The sequence below is a fragment of the Symphalangus syndactylus genome, chromosome 3 (genome assembly GCF_028878055.3).
Source record: "Symphalangus syndactylus isolate Jambi chromosome 3, NHGRI_mSymSyn1-v2.1_pri, whole genome shotgun sequence".
NCBI classification, from domain to species: Eukaryota; Metazoa; Chordata; class Mammalia; order Primates; family Hylobatidae; genus Symphalangus; species Symphalangus syndactylus.
The window spans coordinates 109,675,594-109,694,595 of record NC_072425.2 but is presented as its reverse complement, the minus strand read 5'-3'; the positions used below and the strand labels follow the sequence as shown (position 1 = coordinate 109,694,595).

At 38.8% G+C, this 19,002-nt stretch overlaps 1 protein-coding gene across 1 annotated transcript in view; it reads left to right on the top strand.

Moving 5' to 3' along the window:
- The window catches only part of CDK14 (cyclin dependent kinase 14), a 685,360-nt gene extending 670,671 nt beyond the window's left edge, over positions 1-14,689 (top strand). The window contains exon 14 of the mRNA XM_063636396.1: positions 13,616-14,689. The gene's annotated coding sequence lies outside the window, so the exon portion shown is untranslated. The remainder of the gene's footprint in view (positions 1-13,615) is intronic.
- The last annotated feature ends 4,313 nt before the right edge of the window (positions 14,690-19,002 follow it).

Genomic DNA, 19,002 nt, shown 5'->3' with positions numbered 1-19,002 from the left:
CTTCCTTTATAGTGTGTAATATACTGGAAAGATATACCTCCTCCAGGTATGTAGGATGCCACGTTAGAGTCTAGCTAGGGACTCTAGCTAGGGAGTATGGAAAACAATTTTTGATTTTTTTAAATTAAGATGTTTATGTGAATAAACATTTTGCATAGTATTTATATAAACATGTTAATGATGTGTAAATTAGTCTATGAAAGATGGATGTTGAATTTCAAAGATAAATATTTATTTGATGTAATTAATTACTTATACATAGTATTAATACTTAATTCAGAGGGCAGTTCATGACTAATAAAAAAAGAATTGGCTATTAGATGGTCATTTAGTAGCAATTCCTTCCAAATAGCAAATTATGCTAATTTCAAGGCTAAGGCACATGCATTTTTAAATGAGATTTTTAAAGAAAGTTAAAACAGCACTTGAATTAAGTAGAGGTGGTTGAAGTGATGATCAAGTAAAACCTTTTTCAAGAAAATAAAACTGACCCATCCCCCACACATTCTACCTACCCAACTAATTTTTAAAAATTTTTTTTTAACGGAGATACAATTCATATACCATAAAATTTAAAAATAAGACTTTGTAGTTTTTAGTATTCCAAAAGTTGTACAATACTCACAACTACCTAACTCCAGAATATTTTATCACACTAAAAAGAAACCCTGACCCATTAGGAAGCACTCCTCATTTCTCCCTCCCCCAGCCTCTGGCAACTACTGATCTAGTTTTTGTCAGTGTGGATGTGACTATTCTGGATATATCACATAGAGTCATACATGTGGTTTTTGTGCCTGACTTCTTTCACTTATCAGAATGTTTTCCAGACTTGCACAGGTTTTAGCATGTGTCAGTACTTCCTTCCCTTTTATGGCTAAATAATACTCCATTGTATAAATATAGCACATTGATTACCTACTTATTCCTACTTATTCATTAGTAGATAGTTGGGTTGTTGCTATTTTGAGCTATTATGAATAGTGCTGCCATGAATGTTGTGTACAAGCTTTTGTGTGAATATATTATTTTAATTCTCTTGCATATACACTTAGGAGTGGTACTGGGTGGTATGGTAACTTTATGTTTAATTTTTTGAGGAACTGCTAAACTCTTTTAACAAAGTGGCTTCAATTATTTTGTATTCCCATCAACAATGTGTGAGGGTTCCAGTTTCTCCGCATCCTTGCCAATACTTATTATTGTCTGTCTTTTTGATTCTAGCTGTTTTAATGAGCACAAAATGGTATCTCACTGTGGTTTTGCTTTGCAGTTTGCTTCTTGTCAATATTCTGAAATTGATCCATGGTAGAAGGGAGGGAAGTTCATGATGGTTTTTATACCTCTGAATAAACTGAAAAAGGGGTGATTCTAGAATTAGTTAGATTCATTGCTTACCTATATATTTATATACCACTCCATTAAAAAAGGCTTCATATGGTTCATCATAATGCATTGTATAACATAAATGTAAAAATATATTAGAGTATTAGCTGAGTAGAAAATACAGATAAGGTAACTTGTAATATGCTATGGGCATATTATAAGCTTTTGTATACTAGCCAGAGGTGGGCTAAAATTTTATCTCTGAACTTCCTAGGAGCCAAACTGAAATGATAAATCAAAGACTCCATAGTGCTCATAAAATTAAAAACAAGTTAGAATCCATTGCTGACTATTTGGAGTCATTATCTATTCTCTGCATGATCCCACCAATATCAAAAGGACCCTGAATCTTGACACATTCCTTCCCATTGCTGACTATTCTGGTTGACAGAAGGGTTAAAATCAGCCTGTCACATCCATCTATTAGTACCATGTCTGCTCCTCGGAACCTTTCTTAATAGATATGTTACCCTACTTTCTATCAGCAGCAGTGCGGTTATTTGAAAGTATAAAGCACCTGTAAAACCTTGACTGTTCCTTCTCCAAGCTGAACACTCACTCTTCCTATGAGAAGCATCAGATGGCTCCCTATTTTCTAAAGATTTAGGTCCAAACTTGCTGGCGCCTGTTGGGTCCTTTAGCCCCATTTCCCCTCAGCCCCTCATGAAATCCAGGCACACTGGACTCGCTGTTCATTTTGCCTGGCAGGTCCTTGTCTCCTCCATTCCCTGTTCCCTTACCACTGAGGAAATCTGAACACCACTCTTCAAGGGCCAAATTCAGATGTTATCTTTTCCTGGTAGGTTCTTAATACCCCCAGGCAGAATTAATTTTCCTTTTTCTGTGTTCCCATAGCACTTTTAAAGCAGCAATTGTATGAATACATCATAGTGATTTGTTCATGTGTCCATCTTCCCCAGTGGACTGTGATCAGTTTCACAGGAGGAAACTGTCTTTTTTATATCCTCAGTGCCCAGCACAAAGCAAATACTCAACAAAGGGTAGTTGCATCAAATTGACTTAATAAATCATTCCTGACTTCTCACTCTCCTGTAAACACGTGGGTTTGTCACTGTCTCTCTTTAAAAGTGACCCCCAGAAGGAAAAATCTTCTTTCAGATGTTAGCCCATCAATGTGCTAAACACCCATCTGCTCTGGAAATTATATATTTCTATTAATGTCATCTCAGGCTGCATGGGTTTTGTTCATAGACACATTCACTATAGCAGCCCAGAAAACTTTGCTGAATATTGTGATTTTTTTCCCCCCTGGGCAAACCACTAACAGACCAGATTTTCCTTTGCTTCTACTTTCTCATCTAAATGTAAGTCCTTATATGTATCCTTGATACATTTAATATTGTCTCCCACTAAAAAAGATAACTTCATCCTTTTGAACTAAAACAGTACATTTCAGTTTTAATTCCATCATCTGTTATATCCACTCTCTCTTCCAGTTTGATGTCACCTGTGTATGGAAAGATAATGTGAAATATGTGCATTTGCCTTCTTAATGTAATTATTATTTAGTAAACAAAGAAAAAATATGCAGTACGTCTATTTATTGGGAAATTTTTGTTGTACTTCTAGAATCCAAGATTCTAAAATATCATATTTGTCCTCCTGACCACCATCAAACCTTCCAAAGATGCATGGAGATATTCTTTAGATAGCTTTGGGGAAAACAATGTTATCATTAAATATATGTGTCTCTGTCTGATATGTTTCTAACCCCCACAGAGCCTCTTATGTGCCTCTGCTATGCACTCATGTAGCATCCTGCACCTTCATTATCATAAAACTTGTCACAGTTTATGTAACAGCTTATATAATTGTCTTTCCTCCTTTCTAGTCTACTAATTTCTGTTTTACTCAGTATCCCAAAAGCTTAGTACATTACCTGGTTAAAATTTTATTTGAGTCAAATCTACTTTAGATCAATAATGTAATATGTATAAATACTATATTATTTTGTGTGGTTCAACACTGAATCGGTAACTACAAAGAGGGTTCCTATTTCAAAGTAGCCAGAGACATTATTTCAGGGACAGCTGAGGCAGTCAGCAGATTAAATTATCTATCTGATAGTACCATTTCAAGTTTACCATAAACTAATTGCCTTAGTCCACTTTGTATTGCTATAACAGAATGCCTGAGGCTGATTAATTCATAAAGAAAAGGGGTTTATTTAGTTCATGGTCTGCAGCCTGGGAAGTTCAAGAAGCATGGCACCTGCATCTGCTCAGCTTCTGGTGAGGGCTTTTCATACTGTGGGACAACATGGCAGAAAGTTAAAGAGGAAATGGACACATACGAAGAGGCAAAACCCTAGGGGCATCCTGGCTTTATAACAACCCACTTTCTCAGGAAGTAATCCATTCCTGTTAGAAATAATTCAGTCTCAAAAAAAGTGAGAACTCACCCCAAGAACAGCATCAAGCCATTCATGAGGGATCTGCCCCCATGGCCCAAACCCCTCCCATCAGCCCCACCTCCTGACATCACTACATTGGACACCAAATTTCAACACTAGTTTTGGTGGGAACCAACCACGTCCAAACCATAGCATTAGTCAAATAATGACTTACATTTAGCAAAATTTAAAATCTCCCAAAATATAGACTGTAATACTTTATCAATAAACAGTATTAATTTAATCATTCCAAGGTTTATTAGTATTTGTTGCCCTGAAACTTCTATAGAACTCTAGGCTGCAACGCTGAATCAACTGGGAGATCTTAGGCACTATTCAAGAGGTTTCATCCTTGAAGCACTGAAAAGATCTTATTAGAAGCCACTCACACCATGAGGAAGGTCCCACAGCAGGAAGTCTAAGAAGAGTGTTATGGTGAGATTTCAGTATAATTTGGTTTTCAAAAATTCCACTCTGCAATACATCCCCACGATATAAGTATTCCTAATTAGCACAGAATTTCAGTTCCTTCATACAAAATGCTGCAGTGCAATTTAGGGCTGCTTAAAATTATCAACTTGCCCCATTTGGCAAACTAAGCCAGGGTCTTAGGAAATGTGGAACTATAGTATGCAGCAATGTGGGCAGCTTTGAGAGCTCCCTCCTTCCAGATCTGAAAGAGCCTTTTTGTTGACCCTACACTGAATTCTTATGTTTGAATGTATCACCGGGATGCAACAGTCAGCTACTGGGCTAAATGGCAAGAGAAACTTCCAGAACACCAAGACAGAAAAATGTAAGAAGTGAAAATTATCAAAACTAAAGTTTTTCTGATATGGTTTGCTGTTTAATGTACATTCAGTTAAGCAGCTCCAATGAAAAGTAGGTTTTCTGTTAGCAAATGCTGAAGAGACAAAAATACCATTCCTGTCTGCTTTCTTTCCTGTTGGTTAGCTATTGGATGCCATGAAAAATAAAATATGTCTCTATTTCCTGAGCCCACCCAATATTTTAAATATCTTGACATCTATATTTATGTTCTGTCGAAAAGGTAATAATACGAAGGATTTATTATAAGTCCTGAGCTTTCTTCTTCGAATCACAGCAGCAATTATTAAGGATTCACATGCACATGGCATTGAGTCTGTGCTATAACATAGTCTTGTTTGCCAGAAATTGACAGTTGAAAAGTGACACCATTAGGCAAGAAAGATTTTTCCTCCTTCTCCTACCACCATAAAAAATAAAGTACAAGAAGTAAGAAAATGAATAAACATTACACTAATAAAACACCACAGAGACCGGAAAACTGAAGAAAATGTGGACGAGGGAGGGGAAAAGATAAAGGGGAAGCAGACCATTAATATAAATAGATTTTTAAAATGATTGCATGTGGCAAATGAGATCACACTATGAGTCAAACATGCCTTTGTATCTAGAACACTGCCAGAATTCTCTTTTAATGAGGACCAAGGCATCTCCTGGGGAATAACTTACCTTAGGCCAGAGTCAAATCCCTCCAGCTTGGTGGAAGATCAGTGCTCAACTTTCAGGAGTGGGATGTACACCAATAGTACCCGTGGATCTGCCCTTAAAGCCAACTAAGAAGGCAGCCTGAGAATGAACACTAAAAGGGCTGTTTCCATAAAAAGTCTGTAAGAGATTTTTCTTTTACTTTTTATTTTAATGAAAATCTTTGGCATGCTGTGCCACTACATTGATAAAATGCACCATGAAAAGTGCCCTACTTCATTGGAGAATTCATTATGACTTCGTGGAGCAGAAAGAGTTGGCTCATTGGCAGCAATTTGAGTGGATTTGGTTCGCTGGAGCTATCATGTTACTGCATCATCAGTGCAGGTGGGGCTGACTGGCTTTGACAGTAAAAGGAGGTGGCCCAGTGCCAACAGGGGCAGCAGAGGGGCTGCAGGAGTGCCTTCATAGGTGCCGCACAGATGCTGCACACTGCCAAAGCAAATCTCAGGGAAGGAAAGATGGGGCGTCATACAGTAATTGTGAAGATTATGCTCTTGAGCACATGTGAAACACCTTTCAGAGCTCCTGAATTTAGTAGGCAAGGGTGAATTTTGAGAATAGACTGAAAGAGTTAACCATAGTTAAGCCTGGGGTGTAGGTTATGAATAGAGTAACATGTAATTTATTGTACAAACAGAGATGCCTTTGAAAATGAAGGATTTGCCGCTAATAATTACACCAAGACAACAGATATAAACTATGACTGCCCTGGACAAACTGGAATGCATTGTCACACTATGAGGGACTGTCAACTTCGATTGTTAGTTTTGCCATGCTTGCAGTTTTATTCTAACCATGTACTGTTTTAAAATCAGAAAAATGTAAAATACTGTAATTTACCGGAAGAAATAAGAATGGAGTATGAGGGCGAAGATAGCAGCATAATGTTTACATTGTTAGGGTGACCCCAGTCCCCCCCACCGTCAGCCCCCTCCTGACCCCACATCACAGTTTAGAAAATTACATCTGCAAATTATTCAACATCCAGTGGTGACCCCAGAGCAGCTTACCTTCCTTAGCAAGGCCATGCTGTCCCAGCAGTTCTGATGTGCCCTCACTTTAGTTATTTGGCTTTCTGCTTTTTCTCTCTGAGATAGTAGCCTTCCAAGGTTCAAAGGGACATTTGAATGTTACAAGCCTGGAGGTAAAGTTTACAAACGCAATGCTTCCTCATCACAGCTGGCCACGTCAGTCCTGTCAAAATGCTAATGGTAGAATGTTTCTTTATAAATAGAGTACCCATGAGATCAAGATCTTAATTTACTTTGTTCCTAATTCACAAAGGGAAGTTGCCTTCTTTTTTAAAACTAAGTTGAGGTTCTGTCTTTAGTAAATTCTTACATGTGGCTGGAAATTTCCATTGCAAAGTGTATTTGTTTTGTTTCAAGCCCTTTCCAAGTGACTTTATAACTTTTTTAATGTTTCGGCATCGACACTCTTCCTCTGTCCACAGAGCTGGTAAAGACAGAATTATGAACTCTTCTGACAGCCCACTTCTTGGAGCCTTTATGAGAGAAGTTTGGCAACTCAGCTCCCAGTGCCTACAGGGGTGCAAATGAAGCTGGAGCTGAAGCCATGTATGAGAGCAGATGGGCTGCCAGTCCAATGACTATAACTCTGATAGCTCCACACAAGTTGAGAAGCAGCTTTTCAGCTGTGACAGGCAAGGCCCAGCAGGGGAAGTAGCTCACTGTCTGGTCTGATTTAAGATCACTGCCAAAAAATTTTCTTCATTAACTTCACAGTTATCTAAGCTCTATGAAGGCAGGGGTTTTTGTGTTTTGCTTATAGGAGTATGCTCAGGGCCTAGAACAGTGACTGGGTTATAGTAGGAGCTCAAAAATATTTGTTGAATAAAAGAATATGTCTTCACCTTCAAAATGTCGAGATGTGATACTAATAAAACCTGTATCCAGGGTTGATATTCAGCTGATTTCCATTCTGATATATCATTTCAGTGTCACAGGATTGTTGTGATGATTGCATGAATTAAAACATGAATTTAAGCACAATAAAATCTGACACATATCAAGTGGTTAATAAATGTCAGCTGCCATCAATTTCAAGGCACAGAGGTTGACACCGAGGAAGATTGGGGAACACTGTAGGATCCCAGCAGGGGGCACTCCTGAGTTCAAGAATCAATGACTGGTTCCTGCTTAGTCCTCCTTGACTATGGGGAAGGACAGTTGCCAATAATGCTGTAGTCCTTGCTTCATGGGCCCAGGCTTACACCTGGCCAGAGGTCATATATTAACCGGTCATCAACAAATGGCATTTATGCCATCTGCACATGGATACTGTTCTCTTAGTGAGGAGATGGCAAAGTTCTGAAAGAATGGATCACAGGGCAGATAAGTTTTATCAGAGCATGGGACAGTGCCCAAGAAAGGATAGTCCAATCCTGCCAGGGTGGGGCGCTTTGGAGGAGAGTGGCTAAGAGTGAGTGGCGCGAGGAGCAGGGTGTAAGCAGAATAGGTAGGGGGGCTCTGCCACTAAAATATCTATTGTCTACCTGGGAATAAAACGTGTTACAAAGATGAGAAGCTCAACAGCATTCTCAGAAGGCTTTTCAACTTAATTGCCCTGTTCTTTTTCCTAATTAGAACCTTGATCAATGAAGGATGCAGTATATGGTACTCTTTGGTTAGGTTTACGTGTGTGTAAGAATCAGGTCAATTGTAGAAGGTTAAACTGGATTAGAATGTATACTATTTGTGCATTTGGTAACAATAATTCTTACACTTCCCATTTGTATAATGCATTGTATATATTATATACACATAATGATCTATATTATATAGAGGTTATAATATATATAGATTTCTATATATAATCTACTTTTTTACTATATATAATCTATATACATTACATATAAAATCTATTTTGTTACAATAACTCTGTGAGGTTTATAGGTCATGTAGTATTAACTCTATTTAACTTATGAAGAAAATAAGGCACGAAGAATTAAGAGGCAAGGAGAGTGGTAGAAGTCCCTGGGGATGGAAATGGCATTTTCGTTAGTGTTCTACTAATCATCAGAGCAGGGTTTTCTGACTTCAGATTCAAAAAAGATTTTTCTTTTCAAGCATACTTGGCTACCCCTCACCCACAGATTAATTGAAAAAGCTTCTGGGCTCCACCAGTTTTGCTCCCTATTAAATATACTTATTGAAGAGCAAACTAATTCTGTCTCTAAACCAGTCATTCTAGAGGATATGCAAGATGACCTACTGAAGCGTTGGAAGAAAATGTTAGGATTTACAGTTTTATATTTTTTGAATGCGTTAAAATGAACATAACTCATTACTACAGTATACCTAAAGATATATATGCACATATAACAATACATGCGTAGAATTTATAAGTAAGCGTATTTACAAATATTGAGATGCATACATTCTTTTTTTTTTTTTTGGCACAGAACTGCAGTTTCAAGAAAGACTGGCAACAATTGTTCTAAACTGGTAACTACTCTACCTAAAATGTCTGCATTGTTTTTAGCTAAGCATCCTTCTCCTTTTGTTTTACCTTATGTTTTGTGCAACAGATTGTGGCAACGAGCTGCTGTACCCAGAATAACAGAAGCTTTGAGTGAGAAAGGCCTGGAGGGATCAATTTGCCTAACCCCTTCATTTGACAGGGGAAGAAACTGAGGCTTACAGGGGTTAAGGGATTTGCCCAAGCTGAAAAGTTGAGGTTGAGCTCAACAATATGGGAAACGGATGGAAAATCCAGTTAATGCTTAGCTAGCCATGGTAATGTGTCATGGAGTTGGCTTGCAGAAATTAAATCCGTTAATAATCCCCAAACCTTATTTTAGCCAGAACTTTTAAATGCCTCACCTATCAACCCTTTTTTAAAAGATGATAATGTAATGGTTTTGTTTCTCTGGGCACCCATGAATACTGCATTAAGCAAAAATGTCACACATATAGTGCGCACTGGGTATCTGGTTATAAATACAAATGTGGAGACTACTTATAGCTATATAATTATACATATCAATTAGAAAAAACAATTGCATTGAAACAAATATACTGCCCATCCTGGCCTGTTGTAAAGAATGGAACAAAATTATAATGTTCTCCAGTAGGCAAATTATTGCTCACTCAAAATCCATTGAATCTTGAAACACTACCAGTTTTCTTCTAAAGGGAATTTCATCTCGGAGTTTAAGACCAGACCAATGCTGCACTATTTATCACATGCTAAATTCTAGTAAGTATTTGATTCTATTTCTCTTCCATTAATTTAGTCATGTACTTAATTACCAGTGCATAAGGGTTTTATTTACTGAAATATTATGATCAATAAGATTAGTATCCCTTCATCACTCTTAAATCTTATAAAATTTAAACCCCACCACTAGGAAAAATCATTTTGCCTATTCAAAAGCAAAGCAAAACAAAAATGCCCAAAACTACCATCAGGAACAAAAAGCATACTGGTATTATTGGAAAACTCATGAAATTTATAGATCGATTTAGGGAGAATTGACTTTTTAATATTGAGTCAGTTTTTCCCTAAAATAGGATATTTAAATCTTTTTAAATTAGGATATACCTTTCCATTTAGTCAATCATTTATGTTTCCTTGGCAAATGAGATTTTTCGTTCATATATATATATATATATATATATATATATATATAAAAAATACATTTTTTTTTGAGACGGAGTCTCGCTCTGTCACCCAGGGTGGAGTGCAGTGGCGTGATCTCAGCTCACTGCAACCTCTGCCTCCCAGGTTCAAGAGATTCCCCTGCCTCAGCCTCCCGAGTAGCTGGGACTACAAGCGCATGCCACCACACCCGGCTAATTTTTTTGTGTTTTTAGTAAAGACGGGGTTTCACTGTGTTAGCCAGGATGGTCTCCATCTCCTGATCTCTTGATCTGCCTGCCTCAGCCTCCCAAAGTGCTGCAATTACAGGCATGAGCCACCGCGCTGGTCCGAAAACTGCTGACATTTTTTACCAATAATTCAATCTGTCAATTTATTGAATTTTCTATCTTTTATAACCATTTTTTAGTTGATTCTCTTGGGGTTTCCACAGGTACACCCATCTCACTTGTGAATAATGACATTTTGCCTCTTCCTTTCCAATTTTTATGCTTTTTACTTTGTTATCTTATGTCTCTGCATTACTACTTCTAGAGCAATTGTTTAATCACTTCAATTATTGATGACGTGGAATTTTTGCCATTCTAATGATGTTGCAGTGAACATTCCTAAAATATTCACTGCAACATCATTAGAATGGAAAACAGCAGTTTGGTCATTTTGTTAAGATAGATTTCTACAAGTGTAATTTGTTGGGTCAGAAAGAATAATTTAAAAAAGATTTTAGGGCCGGGCGTGGTGGCTCAGGCCTGTGATCTCAACACTTTTCCTGTAGTCCCAGCTACTGGGGAGGCTGAGGCAGGAGAATCACTTGAATCTGGGAGGCGGAGGTTGCAGTGAGCCGAGACTGCACCACTGCATTCCAGCCTGGGCAGCAGAATGAGACTGTATCTCAAAAATAAAATAATAAAATAAATAAAGCTTTTAGAACATGGTATATTAGTTTTTCATAAAGTTCTCCTAGTGACCATCATCACCTTACTTCCACTGTCCACATTCTGAAGGCTCCCAGCACAGTTGCTCTCTTTCCTCTCCTTCATCCAGGCACTTTCTCTTTGCTGTCCGCTAAGGGAGGGGTCCCTAAGCCCTGGGCCACAGACCAGTAATGGTCTGTGGCCTGTTAGGAACCAGGCTGGACAGCAGGAGGTGAACAGCAGGCAAACGAGCCAAGTTTCATCTGTGTTTACAGCTGCTCCCCATTGCTCACATTACCACCTGAGCTCCACCTCCTGTGAGATCAGCAGTGGCATTAGATTCTCAGAGAAGCATGAACCTTATTTGCACTGCGCCTGTGAGGGATCTAGGTTGCATGCTCCTTAGGAGAATCTAATGCCTGATGAGCTGTCACTGTCTCCCATCACTCCCAGGTGGGACCATCTAGTTGCAGGAAAACAAGTTCAGGGCTCCCACTGATTCTACATAATGGTGAGTTGTATATTTCATTATGTATTACTATGTAATAATAATAGAAATAAAGTGCACAATAAATATAAGGCACTTGAATCTTCCCGAAACCATCCTCCCTACCCCAATCTGTGGAAGAGTTATCTTCCACGAAACCAATCCCTGTTGCCAAAAAGGTTAGGGACTGCTACACGAAGGGGATACCTGGAAATTCCTAATGAAGCCTCCCCAAATCAAACCAAAGTCAAATACAGAAACAAACTTCCTTCTCAAGTAACACAATAATCAATTTGGAGATAAAATTCAATGATTTGGACAGTATTTGCTCTTTGCTCACTCTGCTTGTGAATCATCCCAGGTTCCCTTTTGCCCTCATTCTTCACATTGTAAAAGATACTAAGTCCAGTAGATTAGACCACCTTAACTTCTCTCCTATTCATCCTGTAGTTTCTATTCCCACTGTCACTGCCCTAGTTCAGGAACTCATCCTCTCACACCTGGACCTCTATAATACTAACTGATTTGATCACTTCTGCTCAATCTTTTCTTTACTTCTATTCAGGACCCTTTAATGACAGGAAAACTTAGGATGACCACCTTCTATCCATCTAGCTTATTTTTCTCTCCCCGCTTACCTACTACCGTCTAGCTTTACCCCACTATTTGCAGTTCCTGACAACTTGCAATTTCAAAGTCTCTGTGCTTTGAAGTGTGCCATCCAGCTGCAGGAATCTCCTCCTTAGCACCCCGAACCTCCAACAAAATCCTTTTCTACCCTATAAGAGCCAATTGAAGGGCCACCTCCCTGGGGAAACATTTCCCATTCCACCCTTCAACCCCACTCCAAACCTATTATCGGAGGGCTATCCACTGATGGAGTATGATGATATTTCTTGAGGTTGTTTTTGCGCCCAGTTGCCAGGGCTCTTACATAAGTGGAACAAAGACTGATGAAAATTGGCAGGGACTGGCTCCTCCTTTTTGGTGAATTGTATTTGTTTAACATGACTTTGGGGTTATTCCATACATATCTATTTCCACCATCAGTATAAACACAGAATTGGCATTGCAGAAGGGGCCTCTAACAAGAGCTGGGGGAGGGATGCTTAAAAGGTAAGAGTTGACTCTGCGGTCTCCCTGCTCTCACATGCCTCAGGGAACTTGCCTTGCTGACTGTTAATGATCACCTTAGGCCCTGAAGCACTGTGATGAGAGACCCCCAGTGACTGTTGCAACTTCAGACAAAGCTTCTGGTTCTCCGCCCCCCCCAACTTTTTTTTTTTTTTTTGGTGGGAGACAGATTCAGAATTTTCATATGCTAGTTTGATAGAAGGTAAAAGAGAGCTGGAAAAGAGGGGGTGGTCTTACATGTCATCTAATCCAGCTCTTCACTTCCAGAAAGACCTGAGGAACTAACCAGTACCTCCTGTTTCTAAAGGTCTATGGGAATAAAAATTCTTTGCTCTTTGTTCATCCAAGCCAGCACCTGTCAGCCCTCATCGGCAAGGAGTTCCTAGGTCTCACTTCTTATCCCTACCTGGTGCTCACCTCCTCATCTCCTCTGTTTCCTGTGAACAAGAAGAACAGCTGGTCAGTTGCCTCTAGGGTGACTGGTTTAGTATCTCTGGTTTGCTGGGAATGATAGTGAGCAAGAGTTGTCCCTGAGTGAAGCGTGTTGCCTGCTAACTAATACCAAAAGGGCCTCCCTGTGATTCATGTTCTGCAAAAGTGGGTGAGGTAAGGGGAGTAGAGAGAGTCTTGAATGTGAGTGCAGCACACCTAGTTCCTTGAGGAAATGGGAGAGGTGTTTCCATCACACACCTGGGCAATGAATTTTGCTTCCTACAGCACAGCCGCCCTCTGCAAACCATTCCAAATCAACCCAATTTATTCCAAATTCCACTGCAATATCTGTTAATATCTAGTGAGATGTTCAAAGTAAGTTAACCATCTACTAGTTATGGGGGTGCTCTTTTTTTATTTCATCGAGAAACACAGACAAAACTACTAACATATGTGTCTGTTGCTAGACCTTAGTCTTATCACAGTTTGAAACTGTAGAAAATCAATTATGTGCTTTGAATTACTCCTCTTCTTGGCCCAAAGCATTTCTTCATTCTTTCGGGATAGTGAACACTTAGCAACATCTACCACTAACAGCCTGTTAAGGTTCTCTGCTAAATTAATGTAGTACAGATAAACCAAACAGAAGGCTGGTAGAATGCTAAACATCTTCTCTTTCCTCTGTTGCAGCCTCCTTGCAGCTTGGGACCATTCTGCCTTGCTGCTACAACATCTGGACAGCATTCGAGGTTGTTTCTCAAGGACACAAGCTTGCACCTCCGGTGAATTTCAACTTTCAACATCTCTCTGGCTCTAATCTATATTTAATGTTTCATGACTGGTAGTCAAAGAATCTTCAGCTAAATATCAGGTTGGAATGAAAATGATCCTTGAGAGAACATTCGCTTCCAGCGTGCGCCAGCAAAGTGTCTGTGACAGAGGCTTTCCCCAGAGATTTGTTGCCCATTCTCTTGCAGTAATAATAATTATGCCTTATGATTGCTGTGCCCACATAATCAAAGATCGCTTCATCAAATGTGATCCCCAGGGGAAGCTGCCTCTACTCCTAACCGGATGTCAGTCACAGAGAGCAGCACCCTTAGGGATCCCCAATCTTTTGCTTGCCCTTTTCAGTACTGTGTTGTTAGCATTGTGTTTCTTCATATTCTTCTCAATGCAAATGATGTGTAAATCATGCCCTCCAGAAGGCACATGTGGTGAGGGGGAGAGGGTGGGGAGGGAGGTGGGAGCTGGTGTATTCTTCTCCTCCAGCCCCCTCCTCAACCTACTACAGGGATTTCTCACATGGAGCATAATTACAGCTGTGCCATATGGGCTCATTTATATTCTATAACAGGTTAAGCTAATACGACTCAGAAATATGCTAAAAATACCTCAAAGTATTCTAGAGCTGTCAAAATACATGTCATTTCTTGCTCACCCATTTGATTGCTAGTGTTTTTATTTTTGTTGGGAGATTTGAAGAGCTAAGAAAGCATGCTGGTGTGCTGGTGTCCAGTCTATAAATACAGTTTAATTTTCTGTACTATTATAATCCTTGGGTTTGCAAAAAAAAAAAATCTTTCTTTATAATCCTGGAATAGCCCCAAGACATGGGCACTGAAGCCCCTATACTTGTAGATTTTAATTTCCCAAGAGGTAGAAAATACAGATTTCAGATGTGCGGTTTTGTCAGCTTTAGAATATTTCTTGTCTTTGTTTGATGTAATTATTCATTGTGATAGAGAAACACCTGCAGCGGGCTGACATACCATAGAAACATGCTGCTTGAGTTAGTTTTAAGAGTTTCTTTGGATGTCAGACAAATCTTGTCAAGATTTTACATGTGGCATGATAATGAGAAGTACAATCTGTAATGAGTAATGAGTTCGACAATGATTTACAAGGGCATGTTGGGTTATTTTTATGCAGTGGTTAAAGTCCATCAACATACTAATTTCTACCATCAGTTTGGAAAATTGGTAAGTCATGCTTGTGTAGGCTCTTAACCTAATGGCCTGTTTATGTAATTAATTTTTTCATTATTATTACCTTAACATATTATGGAATTTTAAAAATTAGTCTTGGGAACAGAATAGCAAGCACAAATATTTTACTTTTCCATGCTTGACAAGCAACATTTCCAAGGTTTATAAGGTGCTAATCACATCAGCCATCAGTGAAACACACCATTTAACTGAAAACTAAACTCACACAAAGCCATACTTTTCTTATTTGCTAATAACTGTTCTATGCGATCTGGTTGATAGAGTGGTTAAGACTACCTGGGCTTCAATCTCAATTCTGCCATTTGCTAGCTTATTATCTCGGCAAATGCCGTAATTTTTCTAGTGCTCAGTTCCCCCAACTGTAAAATGAGCCTAATAACCATAGCTATCCCCAAGTGATTGTGGAAAGCCTAAAACAAGATAATATAGTAAATTATTAGGCACAATGTCTAACACTTAGTAATCACTTCGTAAGTATTAGTTATTATCACTGGTATTGATTTTGGTTTTAACATAAACAGCTTTTAATATAATTATGTGACTCTTTTAATTAAAAAATACGTTTTTGTTTTTGTTGTTTTTTTTTTATTTGAAATTTTTCTCCAGTGTGATTTGGTTTTCTTTTTTTTTTTTTTTTTCATTTTTTTTTTTTTCATTTTTATATTTTTTTTTATTATTATACTTTAGGGTTTTAGGGTACATGTGCACAATGTGCAGGTTTGTTACATATGTATCCATGTGCCATGTTGATTTCCTGCACCCATTAACTCGTCATTTAGCATTAGGTGTATCTCCTAATGCTGTCCCTCCCCCCTCCCCCCACCCCACAACAGTCCCCGGAGCGTGATGTTCCCCTTCCTGTGTCCATGAGTTCTCATTGTTCAATTCACACCTATGAGTGAGAACATGCGGTGTTTGGTTTTTTGTCCTTGCGATAGTTTACTGAGAATGATGTTTTCCAGTTTCATCCATGTCCCTACAAAGGACACGAACTCATCATTTTTTATGGCTGCATAGTATTCCATGGTGTATATGTGCCACATTTTCTTAATCCAGTCTATCGTTGTTGGACATTTGGGTTGGTTCCAACTCTTTGCTATTGTGAATAGTGCTGCAATAAACATACGTGTGCATGTGTCTTTATAGCAGCATGATTTATAGTCCTTTGGGTATATACCCAGTAATGGGATGGCTGGGTCAAATGGTATTTCTAGTTCGAGTTCCCTGAGGAATCGCCACACTGACTTCCACAATGGTTGAACTAGTTTACAGTCCCACCAACAGTGTAGAAGTGTTCCTATTTCTCCACATCCTCTCCAGCACCTGTTGTTTCCTGATTTTTTAATGATGGCCATTCTAACTGGTGTGAGATGGTATCTCACTGTGGTTTTGATTTGCATTTCTCTGATGGCCAGTGATGATGAGCATTTCTTCATGTGTTTTTTGGCTGCATAAATGTCTTCTTTTGAGAAGTGTCTGTTCATGTCCTCTGCCCACTTTTTGATGGGGTTGTTTGTTTTTTTCTTGTAAATTTGTTTGAGTTCATTGTAGATTCTGGATATTAGCCCTTTGTCAGATGAGTAGGTTGCAAAAATTTTCTCCCATTCTGCAGGTTGCCTGTTCACTCTGATGATAGTTTCCCTTGCTGTGCAGAAGCTCCCCAGTTTAATGAGATCCCATTTGTCGATTTTGGCTTTCGTTGCCATTGCTTTTGGTGTTTTAGACATGAAGTCCTTGCCCACGCCTATGTCCTGAATGGTATTGCCTAGGTTCTCTTGTAGGATTTTAATGGTTTTAGGTCTAACATATAAGTCTTTAATCCATCCTGAATTAATTTTTGTATAAGGTGTAAGGAAGGGATCCAGTTGCAGCTTTCTACATATGGCTAGCCAGTTTTCCCAGCACCATTTATTAAACAGCGAATCCTTTCCCCATTTCTTGTTTTTGTCAGGTTTGTCAAAGATCAGATAGTTGTAGCTATGCGGCATCATTTCTGAGGGCTCTGTTCTGTTCCATTGATCTATGTCTCTGTTGTGGTACCAGTACCATGCTGTTTTGGTTACTGTAGCCTTGTAGTATACTTTAAAGTCAGGTAGCGTGATGCCTCTAGCTTTGTTCTTTTGGCTTAGGATTGACTTGGCAATGCGGGCTCTTTTTTGGTTCCATATGAACTTCAAAGTAGTTTTTTCCAATTCTGTGAAGAAAGTCATTGGTAGCTTGATGGGGATGGCATTGAATCTATAAATTACCTTGGGCAGCATGGCCATTTTCACGATATTGATTCTTCCAACCCATGAGCATGGAATGTTCTTCCATTTGTTTGTATCCTCTTTTATTTCATTGAGCAGTGGTTTGTAGTTCTCCTTGAAGAGGTCCTTCACATCCCTTGTAAGTTTGATTCCTAGATATTTTATTCTCTTTGAAGCAATTGTGAATGGGAGTTCACTCATGATTTGGCTCCCTGTTTGTCTGTTATTGGTGTACAAGAATGCTTGTGATTTTTGTACATTAATTTTGTATCCTGAGACTTTGCTGAAGTTGCTAATCAACTTAAGGAGATTTTGGGCTGAGACAATGGGGTTTTCTAGATATATAATCATGTCATCTGCAAACAGGGACAATTTGACTTCCTCTTTTCCCAATTGAATACCCTTTATTTCCTTCTCCTGCCTGATTGCTCTGGCCAGAACTTCCAGCACTATGTTGAATAGGAGTGGTGAGAGAGGGCATCCCTGTCTTGTGCCAGTTTTCAAAGGGAATGCTTCCAGTTTTTGCCCATTCAGTATGATATTGGCTGTGGGTTTGTCATATATAGCTCTTATTATTTTGAGATACGTCCTATCAATACCTAATTTATTGAGAGTTTTTAGCATGAAGAGTTGTTGAATTTTGTCAAAGGCCTTTTCTGCATCTATTGAGATAATCATGTGGTTTTTGTCTTTGGTTCTGTTTATATGCTGGATTACATTTATTGATTTGCGTATGTTGAACCAGCCTTGCATCCCAGGGATGAAGCCCACTTGATCATGGTGGATAAGCTTTTTGATGTGCTGCTGGATTCGGTTTGCCAGTATCTTATTGAGGATTTTTGCATTCAATGTTCATCAAGGATATTGGTCTGAAATTCTCTTTTTTGGTTATGTCTCTGCCAGATTTTGGTATCAGGATGATGCTGGCTTCATAAAATGTGTTAGGGAGAATTCCCTCTTTTTCTATCGATTGGAATAGTTTCAGAAGGAATGGTACCAGTTCCTCCTTGTACCTCTGGTAGAATTCAGCTGTGAATCCATCAGGTCCTGGACTCTTTTTGGTTGGTAAGCTATTGATTATTGCCACAATTTCAGAACCTGTTATTGGTCTATTCAGAGATTCAACTTCTTCCTGGTTTAGTCTTGAGAGGGTGTATTTGTCGAGGAATTTATCCATTTCTTCTAGATTTTCTAGTTTATTTGCATAGAGGTGTTTGTAGTATTCTCTAATGGTAGATTGTATTTCTGTGGCATCGGTGGTGATATCCCCTTTTTCGTTTTTTATTGCATCTATTTGATTCTTCTCTCTTTTCTTCTTTATTAGTCTTGCTAGCGGTCCATCAATTTTGTTGATCTTTTCAAAAAACCAGCTCCTGGATTCATTAATTTTTTGAAGGGTTTTTTGTGTCTCTATTTCTTTCAGTTCTGCTCTGATTTTAGTTATTTCTAGCCTTCTGCTAGCTTTTGAATGTGTTTGCTCTTGCTTTTCTAGTTCTTTTAATTGTGATGTTAGAGTGTCAATTTTGGATCTTTCCTGCTTTCTCTTGTGGGCATTTAGTGCTATAAATTTCCCTCTACACACTGCTTTGAATGTGTCCCAGAGATTCTGGTATGTTGTGTCTTTGTTCGCGTTGGTTTCAAAGAACATCTTTATTTCTGCCTTCATTTCATTATGTACCCAATAGTCATTCAGGAGCAGGTTGTTCAGTTTCCATGTAGTTGAGCGGTTTTGAGTGAGTTTCTTAATCCTGAGTTCTAGTTTGATTGCACTGTGGTCTGAGAGACAGTTTGTTATAATTTCTGTTCTTTTACATTTGCT